This window comes from Triturus cristatus, chromosome 2_1, assembly GCF_964204655.1.
Source record: "Triturus cristatus chromosome 2_1, aTriCri1.1, whole genome shotgun sequence".
NCBI classification, from domain to species: domain Eukaryota; kingdom Metazoa; phylum Chordata; class Amphibia; order Caudata; family Salamandridae; genus Triturus; species Triturus cristatus.
In genome coordinates, this window is record NC_140581.1 from 32,199,244 (window position 1) to 32,213,052 (window position 13,809).

At 46.3% G+C, this 13,809-nt stretch overlaps 1 protein-coding gene across 7 annotated transcripts in view; it reads left to right on the forward strand.

Annotated features, from left to right (window-relative positions):
* Positions 1 to 13,809, forward strand: part of LOC146863653 (putative E3 ubiquitin-protein ligase HERC1) — a 1,482,062-nt gene that overhangs the window by 926,370 nt on the left and 541,883 nt on the right. The window lies entirely within an intron of this gene.

Below are 13,809 nucleotides of genomic sequence, written 5' to 3' on the forward strand. Positions count from 1 at the left end.
AAGCATTGGCATCCGTGCTTGCAGCATTCATCATACACAAGCATTGGCATCCATCCTTGCAGAATTCTTCATACACAAGCATTGGCATCCATCCTTGCAGCATTCTTCATACACAAGCATTGGCATCCATCCTTGCAGCATTCGTCATACACAAGCTTTGGCATCCATCCTTGCAGCATTCGTCATACACAAGCATTGGCATCCGTGCTTGCAGCATTCGTCATACACAAGCATTGGCATCCATCCTTGCAGCATTCGTCATACAAAAGCATTGGCATCCATCCTTGCAGCATTCGTCATACAAAATCATTGGCATCCATCCTTGCACCATTCGTCATACAAAAGCATTGGCATCCATCCTTGCAGCATTCGCCATACACAAGCATTGGCATCCATCCTTGCAGCATTCTTCATACACAAGCATTGGCATCCATCCTTGCAGCATTCTTCATACAAAAGCATTGGCATCCATCCTTGCAGCATTCGTCATACAAAAGCATTGGCATCCATCCTTGCAGCATTCTTCATACACAAGCATTGGCATCCATCCTTGCAGCATTCGTCATACACAAGCATTGGCATCCATCCTTGCAGCATTCGTCATACACAAGCATTGGCATCCATCCTTGCAGCATTCTTCATACACAAGCATGGGCATCCATCCTTGCAGCATTCTCCATACAAAAGCATTGGCATCCATCCTTGCAGCATTCGTCATACACAAGCATTGGCATCCATCCTTGCAGCATTCGTCATACACAAGCATTGGCATCCATCCTTGCAGCATTCGTCATACACAAGCATTGGCATCCATCCTTGCAGCATTCGTCATACAAAAGCATTGGCATCCATCCTTGCAGCATTCTTCATACACAAGCATTGGCATCAATCCTTGCAGCATTCTTCATACACAAGAATTGGCATCCATCCTTGCAGAATTCTTCATACACAAGAATTGGCATCCATCCTTGCAGCATTCTTCATACACAAGCTTTGGCATCCATCCTTGCAGCATTCGTCATACACAAGCTTTGGCATCCATCCTTGCAGCATTCGTCATACACAAGCATTGGCATCCGTGCTTGCAGCATTCTTCATGCACAAGCATTGGCATCCATCCTTGCAGCATTCGTCATACACAAGCATTGGCATCCATCCTTGCAGCATTCGTCATACAAAAGCATTGGCATCCATCCTTGCAGCATTCGTCATACACAAGCATTGGCATCTGTGCTTGCAGCATTCGTCATACACAAGCATTGGCATCCATCCTTGCAGCGTTCTTCATACAAAAGGATTGGCATCCATCCTTGCAGCATTCTTCATACAAAAGCATTGGCATCCATCCTTGCAGCATTCGTCATACAAAAGCATTGGCATCCATCCTTGCAGCATTCGTCACACACAAGCATTGGCATCCATCCTTGCAGCATTCGTCATACACAAGCATTGGCATCCATCCTTGCAGCATTCGTCATACAAAAGCATTGGCATCCATCCTTGCAGCATTCGTCATACAAAAGCATTGGCATCCATCCTTGCAGCATTCGTCACACACAAGCATTGGCATCCATCCTTGCAGCATTCGTCATACACAAGCATTGGCATCCATCCTTGCAGCATTCGTCATACACAAGCATTGGCATCCATCCTTGCAGCATTCGTCATACAAAAGCATTGGCATCCATCCTTGCAGCATTCGTCATACACAAGCATTGGCATCCATCCTTTCAGCATTCTTCATACACAATCATTGGCATCCATCCTTGCAGCATTCTTCATACACAAGCATTGGCATCCATCCTTTCAGCATTCTTCATCATTGGCATCCATCCTTGCAGCATTCGTCATACACAAGCATTGGCATCCATCGTTGCAGCATTCGTCATACACAAGCATTGGCATCCATCCTTGCAGCATTCGTCATACAAAAGCATTGGCATCCATCCTTGCAGCATTCTTCATACAAAAGCATTGGCATCCATCCTTGCAGCATTCGTCATACACAAGCATTGGCATCCATCCTTTCAGCATTCGTCATACAAAAGCATTGGCATCCATCCTTGCAGCATTCTTCATACAAAAGCATTGGCATCCATCCTTGCAGAATTCGTCATACACAAGCATTGGCATCCATCGTTGCAGCATTCGTCATACACAAGCATTGGCATCCATCCTTGCAGCATTCGTCATACAAAAGCATTGGCATCCATCCTTGCAGCATTCTTCATACAAAAGCATTGGTATCCATCCTTGCAGCATTCGTCATACAAAATCATTGGCATCCATCCTTGCAGCATTCTTCATACACAAGCATTGGCATCCATCCTTGCAGCATTCTTCATACACAAGCATTGGCATCCATCCTTGCAGCATTCGTCATACACAAGCATTGGCATCCATCCTTGCAGCATTCGTCATACACAAGCATTGGCATCCATCCTTGCAGCATTCGTCATACAAAATCATTGGCATCCATCCTTGCAGCATTCTTCATACACAAGCATTGGCATCCGTGCTTGCAGCATTCTTCATACACACGCATTGGCATCCATCCTTGCAGCATTCGCCATACACAAGCATTGGCATCCATCCTTGCAGCATTCGTCATACACAAGCATTGGCATCCATCCTTGCAGCATTCGTCATACACAAGCATTGGCATCCATCCTTGCAGCATTCGTCATACAAAAGCATTGGCATCCATCCTTGCAGCATTCGTCATACAAAAGCATTGGCATCCATCCTTGCAGCATTCTTAACATGCCCAGAAAGCTGCACGCTTACAGACTTCTTCACACGCATGGGGAATGATGTCCTTGCAGCAGTTTTCAAATGTGATGGTAGCAGCACTGTTCAGTATTCTTCACACAACAGCTTCCTTCTTGCATTCTTCATAGGCAGGAGCATTGACATGCTAGCAGCATTCTTTACATGGAGATGCAGCAACATCCTTGCGGCATTCTTCAAATACAGGGAAACTGTATTCTTGCAGCATTCTTCACATAGAGACTTCAGCTTTCGTGTGGCATTTTCCGATGCATTGGCAACCTTGCAGCACTCTTCATATACAAGAGCATCTCCATCCTTGCAGCCCTCTTCATATACAAGAGCATCTCCATCCTTTCAGCACTCTTCATACACAAGAGCATCTCAATCCTTGCAGCACTCTTCAAACACAAGAGCATCTCCATCCTTGCAGCACTCTTCACACACAAGAGCATTTCCATCCTTGCAGCACTCTTCATATACAAGAGCATCTCCATCCTTGCAGCACTCTTCATACACAAGAGAATCTCCATCCTTGCAGCACTCTTCATATACAAGAGCATCTCCATCCTTGCAGCACTCTTCATACACAAGAGCATCTCCATCCATGCAGCACTCTTCATATACAAGAGCATCTCCATCCTTGCAGCACTCTTCATACACAAGAGCATTTCCAACCTTGCAGCAGTCTTCATACACAAGAGCATCTCCATCCTTGCAGCACTCTTCATACACAAGAGCATCTCCATCCTTGCAGCAGTCTTCATACACAAGAGCATTTCCAACCTTGCAGCAGTCTTCATACACTAGAGCATCTCCATCCTTGCAGCAGTCTTCATACACAAGAGCACCTCCATCCTTGCAGCAGTCTTCATGCACAAGAGCATCTCCATCCTTGCAGCAGTCTTCATACACAAGAGAATCTCCATTCTTGCAGCACTCTTCATATACAAGAGCATCTCCATCATTGCAGCAGTCTTCATACACAAGAGGATCTCCATCCTTGCAGCAGTCGATGCAGCAGTCTTCATACACAAGAGCATCTCCATCCTTGCAGCAGTCTTCATACACAAGAGCATCTCCATTCTTGCAGCACTCTTCATATACAAGAGCATCTCCATCCTTGCAGCACTCTTCATGTACAAGAGCATCTCCATCCTTGAAGCACTCTTCATACACAAGAGCATCTCCATCCTTGCAGCACTCTTCATATACAAGAGCATCTCCATCCTTGCAGCACTCTTCATACACAAGAGCATCTCCATCCTTGCAGCACTCTTCATACACAAGAGCATCTCCATCCTTGCAGCAGTCTTCATACACAAGAGCATCTCCATCCTTGCAGCACTGTTCATATACAAGAGCATCTCCATCCTTGCAGCACTCTTCATATACAAGAGCATCTCCATCCTTGCAGCACTCTTCATATACAAGAGCGTCTCCATCCTTGCAGCACTCTTCATATACAAGAGCATCTCCATCCTTGCAGCACTCTTCATACACACGAACATCTCCATCCTTGCAGCACTCTTCATACACAAGAGCATCTCCATCCTTGCAGCACTCTTCATATACAAGAGCATCTCCATCCTTGCAGCAGTCTTCATACACAAGAGCATCTCCATCCTTGCAGCACTCTTCATACACAAGAGCATCTCCATCCTTGCAGCACTCTTCATACACAAGAGCATCTCCATCCTTGCAGCACTCTTCATACACAAGAGCATCTCCATCCTTGCAGCACTCTTCATACACAAGAGCATCTCCATCCTTGCAGACGTCTTCATATACAAGAGCATCTCCATCCTTGCAGCAGTCTTCGTACACAAGAGCATTTCCAACCTTGCAGCAGTCTTCATACAGAAGAGCATTTCCAACCTTGCAGCACTCACATATACAAGACCATCTCCATCCTGCAGCACTCTACACATACAAGAGCATCTCCATCCTTGCAGCACTCTTCATATACAAGAGCATCTCCATCCTTGCAGCACTCTTCATACACAAGAGCATCTCCATCCTTGCTGCACTCTTCATAGACAAGAGCATCTCTATCCTTGCAGCAGTCTTCATATACAAGAGCAGGATGTATGACGTTACAACGCATGCTTTTACACCGCATGCCGTTACAACGCATTTTTTACACCGCAAGATCTGTTACAACGCCAGCCTTTACAACGCATGCTTTTACAACGACGTACACTAGATGGAGTGCTGACATTAGAAATGTATAATTTACTATTCTAACTCCAGTCCACGTTGCAGTAGGGAAGGTGTTTGGATAGTAAAACTACACTATTTCTAATGTTAGCATGCCATCTAGTGCATTTCGTTGTAATAGCATGCGTTGTAATGGCATGCGTTGTAACAGATTTCGCGTTGTAATAGTTTCGTTGTAATGGTAGTGCGGTGTAAAAGTTGCGTTGTAAAGGTTGTTCACCACAAGAGCATCTCCATCCTTGCAGCACTCTTCACACACAAGAGCATCTCCATCCTTGCAGCAGTCTTCATACACAAGAGCATCTCCATCCTTGCAGCACTCTTCATATACAAGAGCATCTCCATCCTTGCAGCACTCTTCATACACAAGAGAATCTCCATCCTTGCAGCACTCTTCATACACAAGAGAATCTCCATCCTTGCAGCACTCTTCACATACAAGAGCATTTCCATCCTTGAAGCACTCTTCATACACAAGAGCATCTCCATCCTTGCAGCACTCTTCATACACAAGAGAATCTCCATCCTTGCAGCACTCTTCATACACAAGAGAATCTCCATCCTTGCAGCACTCTTCACATACAAGAGCATTTCCATCCTTGCAGCAATCTTCATACACAAGAGCATCTCCATCCTTGCATCAGTATTAATACACAAGAGCATCTCCATCCTTGCAGCAGTATTCATACACAAGAGCATCTCCATCCTTGCAGCACTCGTCATACACAAGAGCATCTCCATCCTTGCAGCACTCTTCATACACAAGAGCTTCTCCATCCTTGCAGCACTCTTCATATACAAGAGCATCTCCATCCTTGCAGCACTCTTCATATACAAGAGCATCTCCATCGTTGCCACACTCTTCATACACAAGAGCATCTCCATCCTTGCAGTACTCTTCATACACAAGAGCATCTCCATCCTTGCAGCACTCTTCATACACAAGAGCATCTCCATCCTTGCAGCACTCTTCAAACACAAGAGCATCTCCATCCTTGCAGCACTCTTCATATACAAGAGCATCTCCAACCTTACAGCAGTCTTCATACACAAGAACATCTCCATCCTTGCACCAGTCTTCATACAAAAGAGCATCTCCATCCTTGCAGCAGTCTTCATACACTAGAGCATCTCCATCCTTGCAGCACTCTTCATATACAAGAGCATCTCCATCCTTGCAGCACTCTTCATACACAAGAGCATCTTCATCTTTGCAGCACTCTTCATACACAAGAGCATCTCCATCCTTGCATCACTCTTCATACACAAGAGCATCTCCATCCTTGCAGCACTCTTCATACACAAGAGCATCTCCATCCCTGCAACAGTCTTCACATACAAGAGCATCTCCATCCTTGCAGCAGTCTTCACATACAAGAGTATCCTCATCCTTGCAGTACTCTTCACACAAGAGCATCCCCATCCTTGCAGCACTCTTCACACACAAGAGCATCTCCATCCTTGCAGCAGTCTTCATACACAAGAGCATCTCCATCCTTGCAGCACTCTTCATACACAAGAGCATCTCCATCCTTGCAGCACTCTTCATACACAAGAGCATCTCCATCCTTGCAGCACTCTTCATACACAAGAGCATCTCCATCCTTGCAGCACTCTTCATACACAAGAGTATCTCCATCCTTGCAGCACTCTTCATACACAAGAGCATCTCCATCCTTGCAGCACTCTTCATACACAAGAGCATCTCCATCCTTGCAGCACTCTTCACACACAAGAGCATTTCCATCCTTGCAGCACTCTTCACATACAAGAGCATCTCCATCCTTGCAGCACTCTTCATACACAAGAGCATCTCCATCCTTGCAGCACTCTTCATACACAAGAGCATCTCCATCCTTGCAGCATCCTTGCAGCACTCTTCATATACAAGAGCATCTCCATCCTTGCAGCACTCTTCATATACAAGAGCATCTCCATCCTTGCAGCACTCTTCATATACAAGAGCATCTCCATCCTTGCAGCACTCTTCATATACAAGAGTATTTCCATCCTTGCAGTACTCTTCATATACAAGAGCATCTCCATCCTTGCAGCACTCTTCATACACAAGAGCATCTCCATCCTTGCAGCACTCTTCATACACAAGAGCATCTCTATCCTTGCAGCAGTCTTCATACACAAGAGCATCTCCATCCTTGCAGCACTCTTCATACACAAGAGCATCTCCATCCTTGCAGCACTCTTCATACACAAGAGCATCTCCATCCTTGCAGCACTCTTGATACACAAGAGCATCTCCATCCTTGCAGCACTCTTCATATACAAGAGCATCTCCATCCTTGCAGCACTCTTCATATACAAGAGTATTTCCATCCTTGCAGTACTCTTCATATACAAGAGCATCTCCATCCTTGCAGCACTCTTCATATACAAGAGCATCTCCATCCTTGCAGCACTCTTCATACACAAGAGCATCTGCATCCTTGCAGCACTCTTCATACACAAGAGCATCTCCATCCTTGCAGCAGTCTTCATACACAAGAGCATCTCCATCCTTGCAGCACTCTTCTTGCAGCACTCTTCATACACAAGAGCATCTCCATCCTTGCAGCACTCTTCATACACAAGAGCATTTCCAACCTTGCAGCACTCTTCATACACAGGAGCATCTCCATCCTTGCAGACGTCTTCATATACAAGAGCATCTCCATCCTTGCAGCAGTCTTCATACACAAGAGCATTTCCAACCTTGCAGCAGTCTTCATACAGAAGAGCATTTCCAACCTTGCAGCAGTCTTCATACAGAAGAGCATCTCCATTCTTGCTGCAGTCTTCATAGACAAGAGCATCTCTATCCTTGCAGCAGTCTTCATATACAAGAGCATCTCCATCCTTGCAGCACTCTTCACACACAAGAGCATCTCCATCCTTTCAGCAGTCTTCATACACAAGAGCATCTCCATCCTTGCAGCACTCTTCATATACAAGAGCATCTCCACCCTTGCAGCACTCTTCATACACAAGAGAATCTCCATCCTTGCAGCACTCTTCATACACAAGAGAATCTCCATCCTTGCAGCACTCTTCACATACAAGAGCATCTCCATCCTTGAAGCACTCTTCATACACAAGAGCATCTCCATCCTTGCAGCACTCTTCATACACAAGAGCATCTCCATCCTTGCAGCACTCTTCATACACAAGAGCATCTCCATCCTTGCATCAGTATTAATACACAAGAGCATCTCCATCCTTGCAGCAGTATTCATACACAAGAGCATCTCCATCCTTGCAGCATTCGTCATACACAAGAGCATCTCCATCCTTGCAGCACTCTTCATACACAAGAGCTTCTCCATCCTTGCAGCACTCTTCATATACAAGAGCATCTCCATCCTTGCAGCACTCTTCATATACAAGAGCATCTCCATCGTTGCAGCACTCTTCATACACAAGAGCATCTCCATCCGTGCAGCACTCTTCATACACAAGAGCATCTCCATCCTTGCAGCACTCTTCATACACAAGAGCATCTCCATCCTTGCAGCACTCTTCATACACAAGAGCATTTCCATCCTTGCAGCACTCTTCATATATAAGAGCATCTCCATCCTTGCAGCACTCTTCATATACAAGAGCATCTCCATCCTTGCAGCACTCTTCAAACACAAGAGCATCTCCATCCGTGCAGCACTCTTCATATACAAGAGCATCTCCATCCTTGCAGCACTCTTCATACACAAGAGCATCTCCATCCTTGCAGCACTCTTCATACACAAGAGCATCTGCATCCTTGCAGCACTCTTCATACACAAGAGCATCTCCATCCTTGCAGCAGTCTTCATACACAAGAGCATCTCCATCCTTGCAGCACTCTTCTTGCAGCACTCTTCATACACAAGAGCATCTCCATCCTTGCAGCACTCTTCATACACAAGAGCATTTCCAACCTTGCAGCACTCTTCATACACAGGAGCATCTCCATCCTTGCAGACGTCTTCATATACAAGAGCATCTCCATCCTTGCAGCAGTCTTCATACACAAGAGCATTTCCAACCTTGCAGCAGTCTTCATACAGAAGAGCATTTCCAACCTTGCAGCAGTCTTCATACAGAAGAGCATCTCCATTCTTGCTGCAGTCTTCATAGACAAGAGCATCTCTATCCTTGCAGCAGTCTTCATATACAAGAGCATCTCCATCCTTGCAGCACTCTTCACACACAAGAGCATCTCCATCCTTTCAGCAGTCTTCATACACAAGAGCATCTCCATCCTTGCAGCACTCTTCATATACAAGAGCATCTCCACCCTTGCAGCACTCTTCATACACAAGAGAATCTCCATCCTTGCAGCACTCTTCATACACAAGAGAATCTCCATCCTTGCAGCACTCTTCACATACAAGAGCATCTCCATCCTTGAAGCACTCTTCATACACAAGAGCATCTCCATCCTTGCAGCACTCTTCATACACAAGAGCATCTCCATCCTTGCAGCACTCTTCATACACAAGAGCATCTCCATCCTTGCATCAGTATTAATACACAAGAGCATCTCCATCCTTGCAGCAGTATTCATACACAAGAGCATCTCCATCCTTGCAGCATTCGTCATACACAAGAGCATCTCCATCCTTGCAGCACTCTTCATACACAAGAGCTTCTCCATCCTTGCAGCACTCTTCATATACAAGAGCATCTCCATCCTTGCAGCACTCTTCATATACAAGAGCATCTCCATCGTTGCAGCACTCTTCATACACAAGAGCATCTCCATCCGTGCAGCACTCTTCATACACAAGAGCATCTCCATCCTTGCAGCACTCTTCATACACAAGAGCATCTCCATCCTTGCAGCACTCTTCATACACAAGAGCATTTCCATCCTTGCAGCACTCTTCATATATAAGAGCATCTCCATCCTTGCAGCACTCTTCATATACAAGAGCATCTCCATCCTTGCAGCACTCTTCAAACACAAGAGCATCTCCATCCGTGCAGCACTCTTCATATACAAGAGCATCTCCATCCTTGCAGCACTCTTCATACACAAGAGCATCTCCAACCTTACAGCAGTCTTCATACACAAGAGCATCTCCATCCTTGCAGCAGTCTTCATACACAAGAGCATCTCCATCCTTGCAGCAGTCTTCATACACTAGAGCATCTCCATCCTTGCAGCACTCTTCATATACAAGAGCATCTCCATCCTTGCAGCACTCTTCATACACAAGAGCATCTTCATCCTTGCAGCACTCTTCATAAACAAGAGCATCTCCATCCTTGCAGCAGTCTTCATACACAAGAGCATCTCCATCCCTGCAGCAGTCTTCACATACAAGAGCATCTCCATCCTTGCAGCAGTCTTCACATACAAGAGTATCCTCATCCTTTCAGTACTCTTCACACACAAGAGCATCCCCATCCTTGCAGCACTCTTCACACACAAGAGCATCTCCATCCTTGCAGCAGTCTTCATACACAAGAGCATCTCCATCCTTGCAGCACTCTTCATACACAAGAGCATCTCCATCCTTGCAGCACTCTTCATACACAAGAGCATCTCCATCCTTGCAGCACTCTTCATACACAAGAGCATCTCCATCCCTGCAGCACTCTTCATACACAAGAGCATCTCCATCCTTGCAGCACTCTTCATACACAAGAGCATCTCCATCCTTGCAGCACTCTTCATACACAAGAGCATCTCCATCCTTGCAGCACTCTTCACACACAAGAGCATTTCCATCCTTGCAGCACTCTTCACATACAAGAGCATCTCCATCCTTGCAGCACTCTTCATACACAAGAGCATCTCCATCCTTGCAGCACTCTTCATACACAAGAGCATCTCCATCCTTGCAGCATCCTTGCAGCACTCTTCATATACAAGAGCATCTCCATCCTTGCAGCACTCTTCATATACAAGAGCATCTCCATCCTTGCAGCACTCTTCATATACAAGAGCATCTCCATCCTTGCAGCACTCTTCATATACAAGAGTATTTCCATCCTTGCAGTACTCTTCATATACAAGAGCATCTCCATCCTTGCAGCACTCTTCATACACAAGAGCATCTCTATCCTTGCAGCAGTCTTCATACACAAGAGCATCTCCATCCTTGCAGCACTCTTCATACACAAGAGCATCTCCATCCTTGCAGCACTCTTCATACACAAGAGCATCTCCATCCTTGCAGCACTCTTGATACACAAGAGCATCTCCATCCTTGCAGCACTCTTCATATACAAGAGCATCTCCATCCTTGCAGCACTCTTCATATACAAGAGTATTTCCATCCTTGCAGTACTCTTCATATACAAGAGCATCTCCATCCTTGCAGCACTCTTCATATACAAGAGCATCTCCATCCTTGCAGCACTCTTCATACACAAGAGCATCTCCATCCTTGCAGCACTCTTCATACACAAGAGCATCTCCATCCTTGCAGCACTCTTCATACGCAAGAGCATCTCCATCCTTGCAGCACTCTTCATACGCAAGAGCATCTCCATCCTTGCAGCACTCTTCATATGCAAGAGCATCTCCATCCTTGCAGCACTCTTCATATGCAAGAGCATCTCCATCCTTGCAGCACTCTTCATATACAAGAGCATCTCCATCCATGCAGCACTCTTCATATACAAGAGCATCTCCATCCTTGCAGCACTCTTCATACACAAGAGCATCTCCATCCTTGCAGCAGTCTTCATACACAAGAGCATCTCCATCCTTGCAGCACTCTTCATATACAAGAGTATTTCCATCCTTGCAGTACTCTTCATACACAAGAGCATCTCCATCCTTGCAGCACTCTTCATATACAAGAGCATCTCCATCCTTGCAGCACTCTTCATACACAAGAGCATCTCCATCCTTGCAGCACTCTTCATACACAAGAGCATCTCCATCCTTGCAGCAGTCTTCATACACAAGAGCATCTCCATCCTTGCAGCACTCTTCATACACAAGAGCATCTCCATCCTTGCAGCACTCTTCATACACAGGAGCATCTCCATCCTTGCAGCAGTCTTTTCATGTCCTCACATGGGAGGGTGGCGGCACTCTTTCACTATACTCATCCCCCATCTCCCTCCTGCCCTGGACCGCCAAGGTTACTGAGGCACACGTGAACTCCATCTTGTCTGCCCACCTTTCTCGTAATAACATTCTTGACCAGAGCCAGAATGGTTTTCGTGCACAACACAGCACCGAAACTGCACTGCTCTTTGTGACTGAGCACTTGCGAATGGTGCTGGATGCTGGGCAGACAGCGGCGCTCCTCCTGTTAGATCTGAGCGCCGCGTTTGACACGGTGTCTCATGACATCCTGATCCGGTGCTTGGAGGGAGTGGGAATTGAGGGGACTGCTCTCCAATGGTTTCGCTCTTTCCTTTCGGACCGGTTTTTTAAAGTGGCTATTCCACCTTGTCAGTCCTCTTTCCATCCACTGGGGCTGGGGGTTCCGCAGGGCTCTGCGCTGAGCCCCACTCTATTTAATCTATATGTGAAACCGCTGGCTGCAGTCGTCAGACAATGTGGCCTTACTATGACATCGTATGCTGACGACACGCAGCTGGCGGTGACACTCAGCGGTGCCCCCGAGGTGAACGCTCCCAGATTTCGTGCAGGACTCATAGCCGTGGAAAATTGGATGCGTACTAACTGTTTGCAGTTAAATGCCAAAAAGACCGAGGTCCTGATTTTAGGAAAGCAGGCGGAGCTTTGGGGAGACCAGTGGTGGCCTCCAGAATTGGGGGTGACTCCCATCCCAGCTGCCGAAGTTAAGAACTTGGGGGTTTGGCTGGATCCTACACTCTCTTTTACCAGCCACACGAAGAAGGTTGCAGCTACCTGTTATGGTATTCTGCGAGGGCTGAGACCGGTCCTCAAATTCTTCGACCCCCCTACTCGGCAACTGGTGGTCCAAGCCTCCATTCTTTCTCAGCTGGATTATGGGAGTGCGCTACTGCTCGGAGTGAATCAGGCGGAGGCTACTAGATTGCAAAGGGTGCAGAATGCCGCGGCGCATGCCATCGTTGGCCTCCCTAGACAATGCTCTGTCTCTGCAGTTTTGACCTCTCTTCACTGGCTGCCGGTTAGACAGAGAATTAAATTTAAGGCTCTTTGCCTGACATTTAAAATCTTGAAGCTTTCCTCTCCTCCAGCCCTCGCTAAGCTTGTCTCCTCCTATGTTCCTACGCGGTCTCTTAGATCGGAATCTCTCCATCTGGCGGTCAATACACGGTTTAGACTTAGTAGGATGGGAGGTCGCTCTTTTCGAGTATTAGCAGCAGGATTATGGAATTCTCTCCCTGTCCATATTCGAGCCCTGAATAGCCTTACTTCCTTTAGGCGCGCCATAAAAACTTTTCTGTTCCCAATCGCTGACTGATTCCCTCCTTTTCCCTTATTAGCATCGATCTGTTGTGTTGTGGTACCTGATCAGGCGCCGGGACGCCCCTTGGCTGGGGCAGCTGCGCGCCTTATAAAAACGATTAACATAACATAACATACTTCACACAGCAGCTTCCTTGTTGCCTTTTTCACATGCAGGGGCATTGACGTCCTAGCAGCATTCTTCACATAAAAATGCAGCAGCATCTTTGCAACATTCTTAGCATGTAGCTGAAGCAACATCGTTCAATGGTGTCTCCTCTTTTCATACGGGGAAGCAATATCCTTGCAGGATTTTACAAATACAAGGACATTGATTTGAAAATCTTCCCATATTCAATTTTGTAACATCCTGTAATTTCAGGGGAAGCTGTGTAAAGACAGGGGGCCTTCTTTATGAAGGGCGTGTGCTGCCGTTGCGCCACTTTGTTGTGATTCTGCGGCAACGGGGTTATCAATGC